At 37.7% G+C, this 13461-nt stretch overlaps 1 protein-coding gene across 5 annotated transcripts in view; it reads right to left on the bottom strand.

Annotated features, from left to right (window-relative positions):
* PRKN (parkin RBR E3 ubiquitin protein ligase) overlaps nucleotides 1-13461 on the bottom strand; it is a 737950-nt gene that overhangs the window by 454934 nt on the left and 269555 nt on the right. The gene's annotated exons all lie outside the window — the stretch shown is intronic.

The following is a 13461-nucleotide window of genomic DNA, read 5'->3' as shown; positions in this document are numbered from 1 at the left end:
ACAACTACAATGACGTGGGAAAATACCCGAACAAAGCCGAATGCCATATATATTTATATTTATATTTATATTTATACTTATACATATACATATACATACATACATACATACATACATACATACATACATATATATATATACCATCAAATCCCAAGCGGCTTGCAAAAATGTGAGATTAGATAACTCAAGCATCAATCTAACTATACAGGAACTGTTTATAGGAGAAAACACACACCCTGCTTCAGTAGATAAAATTGTGAAGCAGTATTAAGCATCTTTTGGGGGCATCTTTGTAAATAGCTGAAAATAGATCTGCTTGACATTTTCAACCTATCAGGAATAACATAAGAGGGGAATACCCCAAGACAGGAACTAACCATTGCTCTTGCACTCCAGACATGAGCAGGACAGAACCAAAATGGGCCTGATAAGAGTTGAGATTTTTAGTTAATGAAATAGGTAGTTTCTACATCAATTACGAACAGTCATTTGGCCCTTGGAAAAAAAAAGTCTGGATTACTGAAGGGAGGGGGAGGAAACATGCACAGATCTTTATACAGCGTAGTTGTTTAGATTTTGAAGAGCTGTATTCCACCACATCCCAAAAGTGTTAAAGAAGATAGCTTGAGAAATAAGCAATTTCATAGAGAAAGATGATCCAACAAATATTTAAGACAACAAAGAGAACAATATTTGTTGGAGCTGTTTTGTATTTTCCTTCATGATTCCATTAGCAGTCTGGCTTTGTTCCTCTTATTTATTCCTCCTATAACAAACAGACTGCCCAAAGAGCCAAACTAGTATGCTCTTTTGATCACAGATTAATTAGCACTTATTGGTTGTAGAGAAATCACTCCTAAGCTGAAGTGAAGCTTTAAACAAAAGCAAAATCCCACTCATAAAAATATTGTACTGACTGGAACAGCTTTTTTCGGTGACAGAAGTCTGCAACAGTATAGCTGCTTTGTTGATAAGGACTGATTTAGTATTAATTTCAGTGCTGCAGAAAACAAAAAAAAAAGTAAACCATCTTTACCAATCAGGTTTACAATTACAAGCTTAAGGGACAGAGTACCATGGAGAATCAATGTTCTGTCTATGTGACTGCTAGGAGTTGAAAATGATTTGATGGCACATAATTTATGAAGGAGAGGGGGAAAAAAAGGGGGAGGGCAAAGGAAAGAAAAGCTTTATGCACCAATGCATAGTTTCAACTCTCACTTGGCTATAGTCAAGGACCTTCTTGTGGCCTGACCATTAGTGTTCCTTCTACCAAATCACCAGGTTTTGACCTGCCTCACTTTGTCTGGCTGAAATCGAACAGAATTAGATGTGATACTGGAAGGTGTGCCTCTGCCCTCTATCAATGAGGATGGAAAGATTCCCCTTGTTGCAATTGTGTTAATATGCAAAATATTAAACATATTGTGCAAGATTGCCCATGCTGTGTGTTTTCTGGTTTTGTAGAAGATCTGCATGAGGCAGTGCCAGAGGCAATCATCTGGACAGCTGAATTGGACATCCACTTACAAAATCACACTCCCATAGAAGTTTTACTTATAGTTACGTGGATTGGGTATATATACTTATTTTTCTTCAGTCAAGTTCTCATCATATGCTAACTAATAACAATTTCAACCTGTATCTGTCATAAAATCAGCACCTCTTTCATGCTAGAAACTCTGGTTTTAAACACTGCAATAGCTTTTTGTACCAGAGAAACTGACTTCTTTAATAAGAGTATTAAAGTAACCTATTGTGGAAGGAATTAAAGTATGAATGAACACATCGAGTTAACTAGATATAATCCTGGAGAGAATCGGAAGAGAAGCAATTTTAGAAGGAAGGAATAGGGAACAAATGTTGGTTAATTTGCATAAGTTATCCTGGCCATTAACTAGGCTCATTTTCTTGCTGGGTGGAGAATTTTGACAATTGAAATCTAAAGTTGCTGAGGTTGAGAAGCACTGCTTTAAAGACCTTACTTGTTCAAAGTCATTCAAAAATACTGAAAGTTGGCTCTATTTAATTTAGCACAGCAGAAAAATGCAGGGATCACACTTGTGTAGATTGAAAGTTGTCAAGCTACCCAAATGTTAATTTACTTTCTTAATGGAAAGGCAATCTTTCAACATTAAATACAGAATGAAAAAGAAAAGTTGACAACTTACAGATTTTTCAATTTACTGGACTAATTTAAAACATGATGGCATTAAATATTTAAATGGTAAGTTCCCGTAAGCCAGTTCAGAGTTACTGTAATTAATTTACCTGCAGCTCAGAACGTAAACAACATTTATGATAACAAGAGTTTGAAAGAAGGAGTTGGTTGTTTTATTCTAGAGCCATAAAAACTGGCTTTTTCTGTAATCATTTCTGTTATATAGCAATAGCACTTAGACTTACATACTGCTTCATAGTGCTTTACAGCCCTCTCTAAGCAGTCATCATATTGCCCCCAACAATCTGGGTCCTCATTTTACTGACTTCGAAGGATGGAAGGCTGAGTCAACCTTGAGCTGGTGGGAACTGAACTGCTGGCAGTCAGCAGAGTTAGCCTGCAATTCTGCATTCTAACTGTCCCACCGTGGCTCTTTCAAAGTCATTTGAAGAAATGTAAAACCACTTGTCAAATAGATTTTTTTGATCTGGAAAGGAAAAAAGTTCCAACTAAAAAACTAGGAATTGCAGTACTTCAGCATCCTTAAGTAATGTTGAAAAGCTAAGAAGGGTTAAACCTGGTTGGTCTAGTATGTGAGACCAACAGGAAAAAGTCCTGCTTATAGGCTGAAAAGTTGGAAAAAAAACTTGTGAGAAGGGCAAACCATTTCTCTACTGTTGCCAGAAACTGAGCAAAATATGAATAAAACTCTATCTTTTAAAGAAGCGTTCTTGAGTTACACACAATCCTTTTGCATTTGAGAACCACAATCTGATTGCAAAAATATCAATGGCAATTATCACGCAAAAGATATCCAGAGCTGTGTAACTATTCTCTCAAGGCCACAGGTAGCTTACCAAAGCTTTGTTAAATTATTAAAGTGACTAAAATTAAATCATTTAAATACATAACATCATTTGTGATTTTAATTGTTGACATGACTAAGCCTCCTGGCTTTGTTCCAAGTAGTAAATGTGATGATGCACATATAACGATGAATTTATTCTGTGCAACAGTAGCTCTCCTCTTGCAATGCCAACACTGGATACTGACAATGACTGCAAAATTAGGGCAAGAAAGCAGTATGAAAACCAGAAATCCATATACGTGCTGCTAGAAACAGCAGGAGTTGAGCAATACTTTCTACTTACTATGCCTCATAAAAAGATGCACAAAAAAACCACTCTGTCTAGCAATAGCAGTAGCACATAGACTTATATACTGTTTCATAGTCTTTTACAGCACTCTCTAACCAGTTTACAGAATCAGCATATAATTCCCAACAATCTGGGTTTCATTTTACCAACCTTGGAAGAATGGAAGGATGAATCAACCTTGAGCTTGTTAGGATCGTACTTCTGGCAATGGGCAGAGTTAGCCTGCAAAACTGCATTCTAAACACTGCCAAGCCTCAGTACTATTAATCTCTTTCATGAATACTATCACACAGCCATCACAAGCACTAAACTTAACATAAGGAAAAAAATAAATAAAGTATGCCTAGAATCGTGCTAATAAGCAGGCCCGTACAAAGATGTGGACTAATTTGCCAGTTGTCTTACCTGAAGCAATTTTTCAACGCGCCACAGGAGGTGCCCCCAGATCTTTCAGAACGAAGTAAATGGCCATTTGTATCAACCTGTCTGCTGCTTTATGCAGACTGGCTGATAGCAATCTTAAACTTCTGTAGACACATTATTGGGTTTCTGTAGCGAGCAATATCACCAGCCATGAGAACAAGAGGCAATCAGAATAAATTAAAAGAATATGAACGTATTGTGCCTCACTAGCAACACAACTCTTAATCTAACAATAGCAGTCCCTGTTCCCCTCGAATCGTCAAGACTAATTTCTCACAAACAGCCTTGATTAAGATTATCTCCCTTTGTTTTCAGGGGCTAAAAGAGGTGAAAATAAATCTGCCTCAAACACAACATCAACTCTGAAGTAGTATTAATGCAAAAAAAAAAACACGTAATTAAGGCACAGCACCGGCAATCACTCAAATTGCAGCAGTATCAACCTTACAACCTTGTCTTCCCTGTTCAATCAAGCACTCTAAGGCTTTCATAGAGATTTCCATTAACAGTTTATAGCATCGGCATGCTGTTAAAATGTGCAGATATGGCAACTGTTGATTAAAACATTAAGGTCCAACTTTTAGAGCGAAGGCATGGTGCTAAATGTGTGGGCATGCATGTATACCCAAGGAAATGAGCCGTTTCAAAAGTTATTGTCCATATTTTTTTTTCTTCCTTCAGGAAAAACGTAATTATTGGTGTTAATCAGGATTTGCTTGGCAAATACATGCTAACATTATGGGACCATATGTGTCTCATGCATAATTATAAACAGGATTGGCCTTTGAAAGATCTTGGTGGGATTCAATATAACAAACAGCAACAGGAGGTACATGGATAAATTTTTTATAACCTGATGCACATTCCATTTATAGAAAAATTACTGCCAATTCTGGCTATATCACCTTTGTATGGTTACTATAAAGCACAAGGCCATGAAAACGTGAAGCCACTGAGTTGGAATGAATTTGCTGCAGCTAACTATGTCAGAATCTTAATGGTCCACCTCTTTTCAAGTTACCCATCATAGTATTAAATCTCCATCTTTCCAATCTCAAACTTCATAAAACTTTGGATAACTGTTTTCACTGTTTAAAGTGGCTTAAGTAGTCTTCCTCACTATGGTAGTTCCAAAGATGAATCAGATGACTGCTGTAATTGTCATCAAGTTTCATCTGATCTTCAAAACTTTCATCCATCTTCCATCATACAACTTTCATCATACAGAGATAAGTGCCATCCAAGCCTATGAAGACCCTGACAGTGACAGTCATCTTATGGGATCTAGCAAGAATGTCTTCTTATTGATGGTTTTCCTCCTGAGGAATGATTTCCCCCAGAGATTGCTCCCACCCTTCTGACAAACTACTAAAGCCTTAATTCCTAGGCCCTGGATTAAGATAGTGGATGAGCCTCTTTGGTTTCCTTGTTTTGATTCTACCTTCTAGTCCTCTCTCTCTCCCCTTCCCCACCCCTTCCTCTCTCCCTCCCCCTCCCCCTCCCCCTCTCTCCCTCCCCCCCTTCTCTCTATCTATAAAATTTTTGTTTTCTTATGTTTTCGCGGATATTTATATGTATGGTATTCAGCTTTGTTCGGGTACTTTCCCATATCTTTATAGTTGTGCTTTTAAAGTTGTAGTGACATTTTGGCAGAATCTCATCTGCCATCATCAGGCTCGTGTATTGGGTTCACCCGAAGCCAAGCCGTGCTGAAAGCCCCCAATATACGAAACACAATGTTGCCAGCTAATCAAGACAAAAAAACACTACAAAACAAACAGAAGATATTAGAAACACCAATCAAGCAGAACACGGCAAACTCCAAGACCAATAAACACAGACCAAGATTCCCAACCAATCAGGATGAAGAAAAAAAAAACATTCTAACAAAGCACGAGGCTAGCACCAAATTTAAAACAGAAATGGCTGCAAAAGCCTGACACACACGACGAACACGAACCCAATACACACGCACACACACACGCACACACACATACGCACATACACATAGAGTCACTATGGAATTGTGTGGCCTTGAAACTGAAATAATGAATCCAATTTAAAATAGCTATGATTTGAACTCTTTGGTTTTGAACTCTTTGGTTTACATTAGTAACTTCCTTGGGGGCCACTAATGGAATTTGGTTGTTTAACATCCCTAGGTAAATCAAGCTACCCATAGCAAATGATGGATAAAAAGATCATTATATTAATACATTTTTTCATGATTGGATTAATGGTAGGACATTAAAATGGAAACATAACTTTAGTATTTGTGCTAGTATTTATAGAAAGAAAAATTATTACTTAAGAGTTCTAAGGGAACACTTGGATTTGTGCGATGATTTCTAATTCTGGCAGACAGCAAAAGAGACAGAACAGATTAAAAAGAAAAAGCTGCATTAATTCAAATGAGATAACTTATTCATCCTATTTATCAAATAATATATTTATATATATTTATATTTATTTATATGCCACCTTTGAAGTACAGTGGAGGAGGGCTTAGCACTTGGATAATAATATCAATTAACCAGAAAAACGGATGATTTTTATTCTGATTTCCCTCCTACTACAATTGAATCTTGTGTTGACCTGAGCTGGGCTGCATGTGGTAGAACCACTGCAAATAGGAAAAACAACTCTGCAGCTCAGAGATGGAATGGATGGCAATGTAGACAGGGACAAGTGAGAGAGTGTGGAAACACGAGGAAGGAGGAATAGGGACAATCTGGTTATATAAGGAGTTATGGTAAGTGTTCAGAGTTTGACATCATTTTGGTAACAGGGCATATTCAAGGATGCTATATGCTACGTCGTACATCTTAAACATAATGTAAATATCTTTGAAAAAAGTATACGTGATTTAATATTGGCATCTTATGAAAAATACCTTTTCAATGTGTTTCTGTTTGATTATGTTTCTCCAGCCTGAAATTAACAGCTGATTTCTGACACTTATGATTAATGTCTTTTTCAAATCCAATTGCTGATCCAAATTACTTCCAACTGCTTACATTCCTCTGCTGACAAATTTTGAATTTGACCCAAGCGATTTTGTAGACAGCAGTGTTTTTGAGCAGTTCGAAACAAAAGAATGTGAAATTGTCAATACACAATCTCATACACAATACAAGAAACTATTATATTTCACTGGCCTTTTTTTAAAAAAAAGATCCAGCTATCTGACAAGAATTACATCCAAAGAAGCAAAAGGAGAAAGTGAGGAAACACTATCTGAAGACATTTTGTATGACTTTTTTTACATGGGATTTTTCAAAATCTCTTTAGAAAATGTATTTGGGGAATTGCTTAGTAGTATTTAAACTACATGCAGAGAACTCGATCAGCCTAATCTGGGATTATGATCTTTAAATAGTCACTTTCTCTGGTAGAACTCCTAATAGAAGTCACTTTCCCTAGTAGAAATCTTTAAACTGGTAGAAATCATGGGGCCTATCATTTAAAGAAAAACATGAGGACATTCAAGCTTTCAATATCAATTAGGCTCTCAGCCTATAAATATTAGTTTATAGTGCAGCAAAACAAAATAAGATTGCAATATCAGAGAATTGCCAATACAGTGAAAACTTAAATATTGTATTTTGTGAGACATATCAAGAAATATAAATCTGAGGACAGCTGAAGAAGCTTCTTAGATGAGAACTTAAACATCTTCAAGAGAAAAAACCCCAATATCAGTCAGAATATCAATCAGAATAGAGTTGCAAGGGGCCTTGGAGGTCTTCTAGTCCAGCCCCCAGTTCAAGCAGGAAATTACACCTGTGATGACCCAGGGTGGGATACAAAACAAACAGAGTCAGAGAAAACAGGCGAAGCCCCTTTTATTCCTTCACTTTGCTTCCAAGCTCTGGATATCTTTGACTGAAGACAAAATAACTCCCACACAGTTACACGAAGAAGGAAATAAGCAACACAAACCAAGCAAGATAAGGTTTGGAGGATGTCCACAGATAACACACACTGGGAAGGATGCCAAACTCAGAGAGGAACTATAAACTAGAGATAGTTACCCGCTTTGTTTCCAGTGTTTGCCAGTACGCAGGTGCAAACTCTTATTCAGTTGTCATACCTGCAGCCCATGAAGAGGATCAAGACCCTCTCTTCCCGAGGAGACCACGTCTCTCCCTTATCCTCTCCTCCCTGCGTGCCCTAGGATGGATAGGGGATGGGCCTGGGTCCTCCTCTGACTGCCCAACAGCTTCTGCCCTTCCCCAGCCTCCTCCACAACCTCCAGAGCCACATTTCCACTCCCTGTCGCTGTTCCTCCTCTTCCTCAGAGTCAGTTTCCACCAGGGGTATGACAATACCTATGATGGTGAACCTATGGCACTCAAACTGGAAGTGGCACACAGAGCCATCTCTCCGGGCAAGCCAGCTGTCGCCCGTTTCTCTTCCGGGTTCCAGTGCACGCATGGGTGCCAGCCAGATGGTCTTCACACACGCGGGAGCACCAGAAACCAGAAGAGCAGCTCCAGTGGAACAGCTTGCCTTCAGGAGTTGTGCTTCCAGTTTCCAGTGCCCAGATGAGCGCCAGCCAGCTGGTCTTCGCACATGCATGCGTCCCAGAAACCAAAAGACCAGGTGGCTGGTGTGCATGTGCATGCTGGAAACCAGAAGTTCAGCTTCCCAGTGTGCACATGCATGCCAGGAGTTGCTCTTCCAGTTTCCGGTGCTCCCGCGCACACACCCCAGGAAGCTGCTCTTCCAGATTCCAGTTTCCGGTGCTTCTTCCCCCGCACATACCTGCACTCCCATTTCAGCACTCGGTGCCGAAAAGTTTCGCCAACACTGCACTATACCATTTAAGACAAGTGGCTGTCCAGTCTTTTCTTTAAAACCCCCAGTGATGAAGCATCCACAGCTTCTGAAGGCAAGCTGTTCCACTGGTTTATTGTCCTAACTGTTAGGAAGTTTCTCAATTCCAGGTTAATTCTCTCCTTGATTAGTTTTCATCCATTGTTTCTTGTCCTGCCCTCTGGTGTTTTGGAAAGTAAATTGACACCCTTCTCTTTGCGGCAGCATTTCAAATACTGGAATGCTGCTATCATGTCCCTCCAGTCATTCTTTTCTCTAGACTAGTCAAACCCAAAACAAAGTCCAGTTACCTTTTGAAAAAGCACTTTTGGAATGACCTGGATGACTGAGAATATCCAGACATTAAGCAATGTAAAAGTTGTTCTCAAAACTGTATAAAATAAACTACAATTAAGAAAAGGTTTTCATATTACTTTCCCTGAAAAATATTACATATATTATATTGTTAAATATTACATTTTCACAATCCATATTTATTAACACTAAATAACTTGCCTATCTAAAAAGTATATGGTACTTCTTTTAAGCAATTGATATGGTTTCAATATTTTGGTTTCTGGTTGTTCATCTTTCATTAATCCCAGGTATCAGGGCTGGTGAGATAATATTCAACTTTCTAAAAGAAATAAAATTGGCATTTACTATATCAATATCTTGTTTTTACAGCTTCTCAGAGTAATATTAATAAAAATAATGAGAAGTGACAAGTGATTTCCCAGTCTATTTAGTTGCAATCTTATTGCATTCCTAAATTGTACTTCATGCATTATGATCTTTCATGGAACTTTGCATAACTATTTGCATTTTACTCCCAATAGTACGAGACAGAGAAATACAGACTCCGTGTTTAGACTACAGCAAAATAAAATGCACTTTTGGCAGTTGCGTAACCAATGGATCTAGTGAGGAATAAACTGATAACCTTATACCGTGCATGTCAAATATTTGCTGGTATATGTTTAAAGTTGATTTAATGAAACATCCCAAATGCTGACATAAAGCCAAAGTAAAAAAAAAAAAATGCTCTGAGTAGAAAATAAATAGATTTTTTTCCCCTAATATGCCAGAATAATATGCCTTGTTATCTTCTTTGGAAGCCAACTTAAAAACATCAACATTCTATAGATATTCAATATTCTAGCAACCAATATTAATGTTGATATGAATATACAAGTATTTGTATTAATATATCATGCTTAGAATCTCTTTATGTGGAATTAGAAAAGTCATATATAAAGTCAAACATTATGCCTACTTAATTATTAATCTTCTGTTTACAATCGAGAAGTGGTATACACTATATCAGCTCAATACAGTTACCTGTATGCCACACACCTTGAATCTTAGACACTACAACAGATAGAACAAAGCCATATACATGAAGAACAGCATATGAACAGAATCACACATTAATCATGCTTCCTCTTTTCCTACCTTGCTCTGTTAGAATTATTATTATATTAGCCTGATCTATACCCCACAGACATAATTCACCCTACTTCCTTCTTACGTAGACAGCATCATGTATTTTCTCAAATTTCTTATCATGCAGAAATTCCTCATGGCTGTACGAGTACAATTAAAGTTGCATTCTATTCATATAGAACAGAATAGTTCAGTTCTGGGGGTTTGGCAAGAGAAAAAAACATAGCAATTAATTATTTTAATAATAAAAATCATATATAAATAGGAAATGTAAAAATCAAATGTAAAAATAATGTAAGGCTCTAATGTTCTACATGTTTCCTACATTGATTTTGTGTATTTGTGTTATTGACTCTGCTCGGCTGGGAAAGGATTAAAAACAACAATAAACTAGGAACGATGAATAAGATTCATCAAGACATCAGGGATAAAGGTGAGGAATAAACCCAATTAATCACAGTGCCTCTGGGCAAAGCCAGGACTTTGAGCTGTTTGAGTTGCTCAAGGCCCAAGGTCAAGGCCCATCATTCTAGACACTCTAGGCACCATTTTAATCAATGCAATTTTCAGCACTTTTTGCTAAGTTTTCCTCTTAGCAATCCAAGGGACAAAAATTTTCATGAAGAATGAACACTTCTGTCCAATATTTTAGTTCCATTCCCATGTTTTACTTCAGAGGTGGTATTCAGCAGGTTCTGATCAGTTCTGGAAAATTGGTAGCAGAAATTTTGAGTAATTCGGAGAACGGAAAATACCACCTCTGACTGGCCCTGCCCCCATCTATTCTCTGCCTCCTGAGTCCCAGCTGATCGGTGGGGTCTTCTTTTGTTGTCCTGTGCAGGAGAACGGAGCTGGAAAGCAGGTTAGTGGGGTGGGGAGGGAATGGAGATTTTACAGTATCTTTCCCCTGCCACATCTACCAAGCCACGCCCACCAAGCCACAGCCACAGAACCAGTAGTAAAAAAATTTGAATCTCACCATTGTTCTACTTCATTGTTTATATTTGTCCAACACCATATTTAAGACATAGGACTGATGTATAAGAATTAGTAGTTTGGAACTTGGTAGTTCCTTCCTCACCACTTACACAACCTCCTTTCTAAATGATTAAGTTAAGCGATTAAGCTGTTAGACTTATTACAAATACTTATTCTGCACTTTTTCTTTCTCACTTACTACAAGTGTCTAAGCCAGATAGTGTATGTTCTCAAGCCAAACACTAGCAAAAGGGTACAACTTTAACACTTTGTTACACAGTGGTCTTTGCTGTGTTGGTATCCAGGTAGGTGTGTTCCACTGTGCCTGCAGTTTAAATACAGTTGTTTGTTTCTATACAAAATCCAGATTGTGGGAAGAGAAAGGCTCAATGAATATAAAAACTTTTGCAGGACCCTAAATTAACACACCTCCCAAAAATGTTATTGTCCCATATCCTGCGCTTTCTTTAGTAATTATGCAAGCCAATCCTGGCAATCATTTTAGTATTTTGAACTTGTCCTACATTTCCTTGATGTGTGACCACAACTGAGCCCAAATTTCCATTTCTAAGCAGTTGTTAAGTGCATGTTTTCCCATTTTAAGACCATTCTTGCCATAGTTGTAAAATGAATCACTGCAGTTGTTAAGTTAGTAACATGGTTGTTAAATGAATCTGGCTTCCCCATTCACTTTGCTTGTCAGAAGTTTTCAAAAGGTGATCACATGGCCTCAGGACGCTACAACCATCATAAATACTGTACATCCCAGTTGCCAAGCAACCAAATGTTGATCACATGACTGCTGGGATGCTACAAGGGTCATAAGTGTGAAAAACAGTCATAAGTAATTTTTTTCAATGCTGTTGTAACTTCTAATTAAATAAATGGTTGTAAGTCGACAACTACCTATAGGACTTATTTAATTCAACCCACTCAAGCCATTCAGTGCTGGTTTACTGTGGCCGAAGGTGATCCTAGGATGGAACACTGAAGAAGACTGAAGAACTCTGGGAATCTATGTCAAACGTGTATAAACCTACCAGGGTCATCCAAGGGGTGAAAGTCAAGAGCTAAAGCAAGCAGCAGCCTATAATAGGCAGTAGCAATATAGGAATAAGTTGGAGGCAGATGATCACTTTAATAACAACAGCAATCAATTAACACTGCATAGGAGAAGGTAACAGGAAACCTTTCCTATATTTTACCAAGAAACCTACAGATGGGCGTTGACTTATGCCTGGATATGTCAAGAAATATGAGATGGATTCAATTCCTTTCCATCCCACCACACCCCAAGCAGAGGCAAAGACCATATTTTAAGGCACTGTTGTTACATCTCTCTTTTTTAATCCTGGGAGGCGAAAAAAAAGGAATCTACCCAGAGGCTAGGGGTGGAAACATAATTATGTATATAAGTTTGCATATGTTTTCTCCTTAAGCATGGTCAACAAATGACTTAATAGTCTAGGTTTGGTCTTTCATAATATTCTAACTAGGTTTCATGCTGTCTTCATAACCAGGCAGATTGGACTGGGAATTGTCATCAAACATAAATCTGGGGAAGGTCGCCTAAATGTTATTAAATATTTCAATCAACTGGTCATAAGAAGCACATAATAATGATTCTCAATAACAGCACTGGGATGAAGGTCATACCATAGAGCAGGGGTGTCCAGCCCTTTGATCTTTAACTCCCATGGCTGGCTGGGGAATTCTGGGAACTGAAATTCATATGTTTTAAAGTTGCCAAGAATGAACACTCCTGTGATAGACTAAGGAGGAGGAGATTGAGGCTCACAGTGTTTGAGGAGAATCTTACATTTATTTAGTTTAATACTGTCTTGAGGACACCACTAGTTAACACTGCGTAAATATTCTGCAGGTTGTTGTTGTTTTTTTAAAGAAAAAAGACTCCTGCTGGAATTAGATTATGGAAACCACATAACAAATTATTTGGGGGCGGGGAATGAAAGAGTTTCAAAACCACTATCAAAGAGCTTTGAAGAATCGTTGCACTAAATAAGTCATGTGGGAAACAAAATAAATGCCATGAAGCCTAATGCAGCCTCCACAGAAATCTGGAGCATTAAATTTTATATTAACATATAAATTATTCACAAAAATCTGTAACACTTCCTCGTAAGGGTCAGTGATAAATACTTGATGGAACATAAAAGCCATAGACATGCTTATAAATTAGTAAGTATGTTATGAATGGTATTATAAACCCTTAATAAATTGTAACGGTGTTAAATATTCATAACAGCTGTCAAAGAGGACATCTGCATATCAATGTATCTATGATGTATCACACGCATTGAAAGACAGATTCATACCACAGTACTAATAAGGAAAGTAAGCAATTGGTTTGGGGGTCTTTCAAGGTTATTTAGAAGAAAATGAAAGATGTCCACCAATTGGTTAGAATTCTGCATGAAATCATGATGTAGAAATAGTATATGACCTAGAAATAGTCTA

This window comes from Pseudonaja textilis, chromosome 1 (assembly GCF_049901715.1).
Source record: "Pseudonaja textilis isolate UNSWEBS1 chromosome 1, rPseTex1.2, whole genome shotgun sequence".
In the NCBI taxonomy this organism is placed as follows: domain Eukaryota; kingdom Metazoa; phylum Chordata; class Lepidosauria; order Squamata; family Elapidae; genus Pseudonaja; species Pseudonaja textilis.
Note: the sequence above shows the minus strand (reverse complement) of the source record. Positions and strands in the feature narration are given on the sequence as shown.